Source organism: Hypomesus nipponensis, chromosome 6 (assembly GCF_054491055.1).
Source record: "Hypomesus nipponensis isolate SF chromosome 6, ASM5449105v1, whole genome shotgun sequence".
Taxonomy (NCBI): Eukaryota; Metazoa; Chordata; class Actinopteri; order Osmeriformes; family Osmeridae; genus Hypomesus; species Hypomesus nipponensis.
Window position 1 is genome coordinate 190,001 of NC_140366.1, and position 7,500 is coordinate 197,500.

At 47.1% G+C, this 7,500-nt stretch overlaps 19 non-coding genes and 7 pseudogenes across 19 annotated transcripts; all 26 read left to right on the plus strand.

Annotated features, from left to right (window-relative positions):
• Positions 1-28, plus strand: part of LOC146282288 (5S ribosomal RNA) — a 119-nt pseudogene extending 91 nt beyond the window's left edge.
• A 170-nt stretch (positions 29-198) lies between these two features.
• LOC146282289 (5S ribosomal RNA) lies at positions 199-307 on the plus strand (annotated as a pseudogene).
• A 186-nt stretch (positions 308-493) lies between these two features.
• Positions 494-612, plus strand: LOC146282290 (5S ribosomal RNA). Its single transcript, XR_014762120.1, has one exon. It is a non-coding gene; the product is annotated as a 5S ribosomal RNA (ribosomal RNA).
• Positions 613-768: 156 nt separating this feature from the next.
• Positions 769-887, plus strand: LOC146282291 (5S ribosomal RNA). The gene has a single exon (XR_014762121.1). It is a non-coding gene; the product is annotated as a 5S ribosomal RNA (ribosomal RNA).
• Positions 888-1,073: 186 nt separating this feature from the next.
• LOC146282292 (5S ribosomal RNA) lies at positions 1,074-1,192 on the plus strand. Its single transcript, XR_014762122.1, has one exon. It is a non-coding gene; the product is annotated as a 5S ribosomal RNA (ribosomal RNA).
• A 164-nt stretch (positions 1,193-1,356) lies between these two features.
• Positions 1,357-1,475, plus strand: LOC146282293 (5S ribosomal RNA). Its single transcript, XR_014762123.1, has one exon. It is a non-coding gene; the product is annotated as a 5S ribosomal RNA (ribosomal RNA).
• Positions 1,476-1,643: 168 nt separating this feature from the next.
• LOC146282294 (5S ribosomal RNA) lies at positions 1,644-1,762 on the plus strand. Its single transcript, XR_014762124.1, has one exon. It is a non-coding gene; the product is annotated as a 5S ribosomal RNA (ribosomal RNA).
• A 182-nt stretch (positions 1,763-1,944) lies between these two features.
• On the plus strand, positions 1,945-2,063 carry LOC146282295 (5S ribosomal RNA; annotated as a pseudogene).
• A 176-nt stretch (positions 2,064-2,239) lies between these two features.
• Positions 2,240-2,348, plus strand: LOC146282296 (5S ribosomal RNA; annotated as a pseudogene).
• Positions 2,349-2,530: 182 nt separating this feature from the next.
• On the plus strand, positions 2,531-2,649 carry LOC146282297 (5S ribosomal RNA). The gene has a single exon (XR_014762125.1). It is a non-coding gene; the product is annotated as a 5S ribosomal RNA (ribosomal RNA).
• A 156-nt stretch (positions 2,650-2,805) lies between these two features.
• Positions 2,806-2,924, plus strand: LOC146282298 (5S ribosomal RNA). The gene has a single exon (XR_014762126.1). It is a non-coding gene; the product is annotated as a 5S ribosomal RNA (ribosomal RNA).
• Positions 2,925-3,102: 178 nt separating this feature from the next.
• Positions 3,103-3,221, plus strand: LOC146282299 (5S ribosomal RNA). The gene has a single exon (XR_014762127.1). It is a non-coding gene; the product is annotated as a 5S ribosomal RNA (ribosomal RNA).
• A 172-nt stretch (positions 3,222-3,393) lies between these two features.
• Positions 3,394-3,512, plus strand: LOC146282300 (5S ribosomal RNA). Its single transcript, XR_014760449.1, has one exon. It is a non-coding gene; the product is annotated as a 5S ribosomal RNA (ribosomal RNA).
• A 190-nt stretch (positions 3,513-3,702) lies between these two features.
• On the plus strand, positions 3,703-3,821 carry LOC146282301 (5S ribosomal RNA). The gene has a single exon (XR_014762128.1). It is a non-coding gene; the product is annotated as a 5S ribosomal RNA (ribosomal RNA).
• A 172-nt stretch (positions 3,822-3,993) lies between these two features.
• LOC146282302 (5S ribosomal RNA) lies at positions 3,994-4,112 on the plus strand (annotated as a pseudogene).
• A 176-nt stretch (positions 4,113-4,288) lies between these two features.
• LOC146282303 (5S ribosomal RNA) lies at positions 4,289-4,407 on the plus strand (annotated as a pseudogene).
• Positions 4,408-4,591: 184 nt separating this feature from the next.
• Positions 4,592-4,710, plus strand: LOC146282304 (5S ribosomal RNA). The gene has a single exon (XR_014762130.1). It is a non-coding gene; the product is annotated as a 5S ribosomal RNA (ribosomal RNA).
• Positions 4,711-4,882: 172 nt separating this feature from the next.
• Positions 4,883-5,001, plus strand: LOC146282305 (5S ribosomal RNA). The gene has a single exon (XR_014762131.1). It is a non-coding gene; the product is annotated as a 5S ribosomal RNA (ribosomal RNA).
• Positions 5,002-5,165: 164 nt separating this feature from the next.
• Positions 5,166-5,284, plus strand: LOC146282306 (5S ribosomal RNA). Its single transcript, XR_014761686.1, has one exon. It is a non-coding gene; the product is annotated as a 5S ribosomal RNA (ribosomal RNA).
• Positions 5,285-5,468: 184 nt separating this feature from the next.
• LOC146282307 (5S ribosomal RNA) lies at positions 5,469-5,587 on the plus strand. The gene has a single exon (XR_014759465.1). It is a non-coding gene; the product is annotated as a 5S ribosomal RNA (ribosomal RNA).
• Positions 5,588-5,743: 156 nt separating this feature from the next.
• LOC146282308 (5S ribosomal RNA) lies at positions 5,744-5,862 on the plus strand. Its single transcript, XR_014762132.1, has one exon. It is a non-coding gene; the product is annotated as a 5S ribosomal RNA (ribosomal RNA).
• A 172-nt stretch (positions 5,863-6,034) lies between these two features.
• LOC146282309 (5S ribosomal RNA) lies at positions 6,035-6,153 on the plus strand. Its single transcript, XR_014762133.1, has one exon. It is a non-coding gene; the product is annotated as a 5S ribosomal RNA (ribosomal RNA).
• Positions 6,154-6,341: 188 nt separating this feature from the next.
• Positions 6,342-6,460, plus strand: LOC146282310 (5S ribosomal RNA). Its single transcript, XR_014762134.1, has one exon. It is a non-coding gene; the product is annotated as a 5S ribosomal RNA (ribosomal RNA).
• Positions 6,461-6,624: 164 nt separating this feature from the next.
• On the plus strand, positions 6,625-6,743 carry LOC146282311 (5S ribosomal RNA; annotated as a pseudogene).
• Positions 6,744-6,919: 176 nt separating this feature from the next.
• On the plus strand, positions 6,920-7,038 carry LOC146282312 (5S ribosomal RNA). The gene has a single exon (XR_014762135.1). It is a non-coding gene; the product is annotated as a 5S ribosomal RNA (ribosomal RNA).
• A 204-nt stretch (positions 7,039-7,242) lies between these two features.
• Positions 7,243-7,361, plus strand: LOC146282313 (5S ribosomal RNA). Its single transcript, XR_014761098.1, has one exon. It is a non-coding gene; the product is annotated as a 5S ribosomal RNA (ribosomal RNA).
• Positions 7,362-7,500: the final 139 nt, after the last annotated feature.

Consider the following 7,500-nt stretch of genomic DNA (forward strand, 5'->3'; position numbering starts at 1 on the left):
CGCCTGGGAATACCAGGTGCTGTATGCTCTTTTGCTCATTCACTTAGAAACTGACATCTTGCAATATACACAAGTAGTCCTTCATGAAAGGGGCTGGAAGCTGTTTTCATTTTGACACGAGAGAGAGAGAGAGACCACATTGCATTGTCAATTGCTAAATCTGTATATGGATAAGTAGCCTATGGTTGTCAACTTATTTCGTACGGCCATACCAGCCTGGCAACGCCCGATCTCGGAAGCTAAGCAGGGTCGGGCCTGGTTAGTACTTGGATGGGAGACCGCCTGGGAATACCAGGTGCTGTATGCTCTTTTGCTCATTCACTTAGAAACTGAAATCTTGCAATATGCACAAGTAGTCCTTCATGAAAGGGGCTGGAAGCTGTTTTCATTTTGACACGAGAGAGAGAGAGAGAGAGAGAGAGAGAGAGACCACCTTGCATTGTCAATTGCCAAATCTGTATATGGATAAGTAGCCTATGGTTGTCAACTTATTTCGTACGGCCATACCAGCCTGGCAACGCCCGATCTCGTCTGATCTCGGAAGCTAAGCAGGGTCGGGCCTGGTTAGTACTTGGATGGGAGACCGCCTGGGAATACCAGGTGCTGTATGCTCATTCACTTAGAAACTGAAATCTTGCAATATGCACAAGTAGTCCTTCATGAAAGGGGCTGGAAGCTGTTTTCATTTTGACACGAGAGAGAGACCACCTTGCATTGTCAATTGCCAAATCTGTATATGGATAAGTAGCCTATGGTTGTCAACTTATTTCGTACGGCCATACCAGCCTGGCAACGCCCGATCTCGTCTGATCTCGGAAGCTAAGCAGGGTCGGGCCTGGTTAGTACTTGGATGGGAGACCGCCTGGGAATACCAGGTGCTGTATGCTCTTTTGCTCATTCACTTAGAAACTGAAATCTTGCAATATGCACAAGTAGTCCTTCATGAAAGGGGCTGGAAGCTGTTTTCATTTTGACACGAGAGAGAGAGAGAGAGAGAGAGAGAGAGAGACCACCTTGCATTGTCAATTGCTAAATCTGTATATGGATAAGTAGCCTATGGTTGTCAACTTATTTCGTACGGCCATACCAGCCTGGCAACGCCCGATCTCGTCTGATCTCGGAAGCTAAGCAGGGTCGGGCCTGGTTAGTACTTGGATGGGAGACCGCCTGGGAATACCAGGTGCTGTATGCTCTTTTGCTCATTCACTTAGAAACTGAAATCTTGCAATATGCACAAGTAGTCCTTCATGAAAGGGGCTGGAAGCTGTTTTCATTTTGACACGAGAGAGAGACCACCTTGCATTGTCAATTGCCAAATCTGTATATGGATAAGTAGCCTATGGTTGTCAACTTATTTCGTACGGCCATACCAGCCTGGCAACGCCCGATCTCGTCTGATCTCGGAAGCTAAGCAGGGTCGGGCCTGGTTAGTACTTGGATGGGAGACCGCCTGGGAATACCAGGTGCTGTATGCTCTTTTGCTCATTCACTTAGAAACTGAAATCTTGCAATATGCACAAGTAGTCCTTCATGAAAGGGGCTGGAAGCTGTTTTCATTTTGACACGAGAGAGAGAGAGACCACCTTGCATTGTCAATTGCCAAATCTGTATATGGATAAGTAGCCTATGGTTGTCAACTTATTTCGTACGGCCATACCAGCCTGGCAACGCCCGATCTCGTCTGATCTCGGAAGCTAAGCAGGGTCGGGCCTGGTTAGTACTTGGATGGGAGACCGCCTGGGAATACCAGGTGCTGTATGCTCTTTTGCTCATTCACTTAGAAACTGACATCTTGCAATATGCACAAGTAGTCCTTCATGAAAGGGGCTGGAAGCTGTTTTCATTTTGACACGAGAGAGAGAGAGAGAGAGAGAGAGAGACCACCTTGCATTGTCAATTGCTAAATCTGTATATGGATAAGTAGCCTATGGTTGTCAACTTATTTTGTACGGCCATACCAGCCTGGCAACGCCCGATCTCGTCTGATCTCGGAAGCTAAGCAGGGTCGGGCCTGGCTAGTAATTGGATGGGAGACCGCCTGGGAATACCAGGTGCTGTATGCTCTTTTGCTCATTCACTTAGAAACTGACATCTTGCAATATGCACAAGTAGTCCTTCATGAAAGGGGCTGGAAGCTGTTTTCATTTTGACACGAGAGAGAGAGAGAGAGAGAGACCACCTTGCATTGTCAATTGCTAAATCTGTATATGGATAAGTAGCCTATGGTTGTCAACTTATTTCGTACGGCCATACCAGCCTGGCAACGCCCGATCTCGGAAGCTAAGCAGGGTCGGGCCTGGTTAGTACTTGGATGGGAGACCGCCTGGGAATACCAGGTGCTGTATGCTCTTTTGCTCATTCACTTAGAAACTGAAATCTTGCAATATGCACAAGTAGTCCTTCATGAAAGGGGCTGGAAGCTGTTTTCATTTTGACACGAGAGAGAGAGAGAGAGAGAGAGAGAGACCACCTTGCATTGTCAATTGCCAAATCTGTATATGGATAAGTAGCCTATGGTTGTCAACTTATTTCGTACGGCCATACCAGCCTGGCAACGCCCGATCTCGTCTGATCTCGGAAGCTAAGCAGGGTCGGGCCTGGTTAGTACTTGGATGGGAGACCGCCTGGGAATACCAGGTGCTGTATGCTCATTCACTTAGAAACTGAAATCTTGCAATATGCACAAGTAGTCCTTCATGAAAGGGGCTGGAAGCTGTTTTCATTTTGACACGAGAGAGAGACCACCTTGCATTGTCAATTGCCAAATCTGTATATGGATAAGTAGCCTATGGTTGTCAACTTATTTCGTACGGCCATACCAGCCTGGCAACGCCCGATCTCGTCTGATCTCGGAAGCTAAGCAGGGTCGGGCCTGGTTAGTACTTGGATGGGAGACCGCCTGGGAATACCAGGTGCTGTATGCTCTTTTGCTCATTCACTTAGAAACTGAAATCTTGCAATATGCACAAGTAGTCCTTCATGAAAGGGGCTGGAAGCTGTTTTCATTTTGACACGAGAGAGAGAAAGAGAGAGAGAGACCACCTTGCATTGTCAATTGCTAAATCTGTATATGGATAAGTAGCCTATGGTTGTCAACTTATTTCGTACGGCCATACCAGCCTGGCAACGCCCGATCTCGTCTGATCTCGGAAGCTAAGCAGGGTCGGGCCTGGTTAGTACTTGGATGGGAGACCGCCTGGGAATACCAGGTGCTGTATGCTCATTCACTTAGAAACTGAAATCTTGCAATATGCACAAGTAGTCCTTCATGAAAGGGGCTGGAAGCTGTTTTCATTTTGACACGAGAGGGAGAGAGAGAGAGAGAGAGACCACCTTGCATTGTCAATTGCTAAATCTGTATATGGATAAGTAGCCTATGGTTGTCAACTTATTTCGTACGGCCATACCAGCCTGGCAACGCCCGATCTCGTCTGATCTCGGAAGCTAAGCAGGGTTGGGCCTGGTTAGTACTTGGTTGGGAGACCGCCTGGGAATACCAGGTGCTGTATGCTCTTTTGCTCATTCACTTAGAAACTGAAATCTTGCAATATGCACAAGTAGTCCTTCATGAAAGGGGCTGGAAGCTGTTTTCATTTTGACACGAGAGAGAGAGAGAGAGAGAGAGAGAGAGAGAGAGACTACCTTGCATTGTCAATTGCTAAATCTGTATATGGATAAGTAGCCTATGGTTGTCAACTTATTTCGTACGGCCATACCAGCCTGGCAACGCCCGATCTCGTCTGATCTCGGAAGCTAAGCAGGGTCGGGCCTGGTTAGTACTTGGATGGGAGACCGCCTGGGAATACCAGGTGCTGTATGCTCTTTTGCTCATTCACTTAGAAACTGAAATCTTGCAATATGCACAAGTAGTCCTTCATGAAAGGGGCTGGAAGCTGTTTTCATTTTGACACGAGAGAGAGAGAGAGAGACCACCTTGCATTGTCAATTGCCAAATCTGTATATGGATAAGTAGCCTATGGTTGTCAACTTATTTCGTACGGCCATACCAGCCTGGCAACGCCCGATCTCGTCTGATTTCGTAAGCTAAGCAGGGTCGGGCCTGGTTAGTACTTGGATGGGAGACCGCCTGGGAATACCAGGTGCTGTATGCTCTTTTGCTCATTCACTTAGAAACTGAAATCTTGCAATATGCACAAGTAGTCCTTCATGAAAGGGGCTGGAAGCTGTTTTCATTTTGACACGAGAGAGAGAGAGAGAGAGAGACCACCTTGCATTGTCAATTGCCAAATCTGTATATGGATAAGTAGCCTATGGTTGTCAACTTATTTCGTACGGCCATACCAGCCTGGCAACGCCCGATCTCGTCTGATCTCGGAAGCTAAGCAGGGTCGGGCCTGGTTAGTACTTGGATGGGAGACAGCCTGGGAATACCAGGTGCTGTATGCTCTTTTGCTCATTCACTTAGAAACTGACATCTTGCAATATGCACAAGTAGTCCTTCATGAAAGGGGCTGGAAGCTGTTTTCATTTTGACACGAGAGAGAGAGAGAGAGAGAGAGAGAGAGACCACCTTGCATTGTCAATTGCTAAATCTGTATATGAATAAGTAGCCTATGGTTGTCAACTTATTTCGTACGGCCATACCAGCCTGGCAACGCCCGATCTCGTCTGATCTCGGAAGCTAAGCAGGGTCGGGCCTGGTTAGTACTTGGATGGGAGACCGCCTGGGAATACCAGGTGCTGTATGCTCTTTTGCTCATTCACTTAGAAACAGAAATCTTGCAATATGCACAAGTAGTCCTTCATGAAAGGGGCTGGAAGCTGTTTTCATTTTGACACGAGAGAGAGAGAGAGAGACCACCTTGCATTGTCAATTGCTAAATCTGTATATGGATAAGTAGCCTATGGTTGTCAACTTATTTCGTACGGCCATACCAGCCTGGCAACGCCCGATCTCGTCTGATCTCGGAAGCTAAGCAGGGTCGGGCCTGGTTAGTACTTGGATGGGAGACCGCCTGGGAATACCAGGTGCTGTATGCTCTTTTGCTCATTCACTTAGAAACTGAAATCTTGCAATATGCACAAGTAGTCCTTCATGAAAGGGGCTGGAAGCTGTTTTCATTTTGACACGAGAGAGAGACCACCTTGCATTGTCAATTGCCAAATCTGTATATGGATAAGTAGCCTATGGTTGTCAACTTATTTCGTACGGCCATACCAGCCTGGCAACGCCCGATCTCGTCTGATCTCGGAAGCTAAGCAGGGTCGGGCCTGGTTAGTACTTGGATGGGAGACCGCCTTGGAATACCAGGTGCTGTATGCTCTTTTGCTCATTCACTTAGAAACTGACATCTTGCAATATGCACAAGTAGTCCTTCATGAAAGGGGCTGGAAGCTGTTTTCATTTTGACACGAGAGAGAGAGAGAGAGAGAGAGAGAGAGACTACCTTGCATTGTCAATTGCTAAATCTGTATATGGATAAGTAGCCTATGGTTGTCAACTTATTTCGTACGGCCATACCAGCCTGGCAACGCCCGATCTCATCTGATCTCGGAAGCTAAGCAGGGTCGGGCCTGGTTAGTACTTGGATGGGAGACCGCCTGGGAATACCAGGTGCTGTATGCTCATTCACTTAGAAACTGAAATCTTGCAATATGCACAAGTAGTCCTTCATGAAAGGGGCTGGAAGCTGTTTTCATTTTGACACGAGAGAGAGACCACCTTGCATTGTCAATTGCCAAATCTGTATATGGATAAGTAGCCTATGGTTGTCAACTTATTTCGTACGGCCATACCAGCCTGGCAACGCCCGATCTCGTCTGATCTCGGAAGCTAAGCAGGGTCGGGCCTGGTTAGTACTTGGATGGGAGACCGCCTGGGAATACCAGGTGCTGTATGCTCTTTTGCTCATTCACTTAGAAACTGAAATCTTGCAATATGCACAAGTAGTCCTTCATGAAAGGGGCTGGAAGCTGTTTTCATTTTGACACGAGAGAGAGAGAGAGAGACCACCTTGCATTGTCAATTGCCAAATCTGTATATGGATAAGTAGCCTATGGTTGTCAACTTATTTCGTACGGCCATACCAGCCTGGCAACGCCCGATCTCGTCTGATCTCGGAAGCTAAGCAGGGTCGGGCCTGGTTAGTACTTGGATGGGAGACCGCCTGGGAATACCAGGTGCTGTATGCTCTTTTGCTCATTCACTTATAAACTGACATCTTGCAATATGCACAAGTAGTCCTTCATGAAAGGGGCTGGAAGCTGTTTTCATTTTGACACGAGAGAGAGAGAGAGAGAGAGAGAGAGAGAGAGACCACCTTGCATTGTCAATTGCTAAATCTGTATATGGATAAGTAGCCTATGGTTGTCAACTTATTTCGTACGGCCATACCAGCCTGGCAACGCCCGATCTCGTCTGATCTCGGAAGCTAAGCAGGGTCGGGCCTGGTTAGTACTTGGATGGGAGACCGCCTGGGAATACCAGGTGCTGTATGCTCTTTTGCTCATTCACTTAGAAACTGAAATCTTGCAATATGCACAAGTAGTCCTTCATGAAAGGGGCTGGAAGCTGTTTTCATTTTGACACGAGAGAGAGACCACCTTGCATTGTCAATTGCCAAATCTGTATATGGATAAGTAGCCTATGGTTGTCAACTTATTTCGTACGGCCATACCAGCCTGGCAACGCCCGATCTCGTCTGATCTCGTAAGCTAAGCAGGGTCGGGCCTGGTTAGTACTTGGATGGGAGACCGCCTGGGAATACCAGGTGCTGTATGCTCTTTTGCTCATTCACTTAGAAACTGAAATCTTGCAATATGCACAAGTAGTCCTTCATGAAAGGGGCTGGAAGCTGTTTTCATTTTGACACGAGAGAGAGAGAGAGAGAGAGACCACCTTGCATTGTCAATTGCCAAATCTGTATATGGATAAGTAGCCTATGGTTGTCAACTTATTTCGTACGGCCATACCAGCCTGGCAACGCCCGATCTCGTCTGATCTCGGAAGCTAAGCAGGGTCGGGCCTGGTTAGTACTTGGATGGGAGACCGCCTGGGAATACCAGGTGCTGTATGCTCTTTTGCTCATTCACTTAGAAACTGACATCTTGCAATATGCACAAGTAGTCCTTCATGAAAGGGGCTGGAAGCTGTTTTCATTTTGACACGAGAGAGAGAGAGAGAGAGAGAGAGAGAGAGAGAGAGAGAGAGAGAGAGACCACCTTGCATTGTCAATTGCTAAATCTGTATATGGATAAGTAGCCTATGGTTGTCAACTTATTTCGTACGGCCATACCAGCCTGGCAACGCCCGATCTCGTCTGATCTCGGAAGCTAAGCAGGGTCGGACCTGGTTAGTACTTGGATGGGAGACCGCCTGGGAATACCAGGTGCTGTATGCTCTTTTGCTCATTCACTTAGAAACAGAAATCTTGCAATATGCACAAGTAGTCCTTCATGAAAGGGGCTGGAAGCTGTTTTCATTTTGACACGAGAGAGAGAGAGAGAGACCACCTTGCATTGTCAATTGCTAAATCTGTA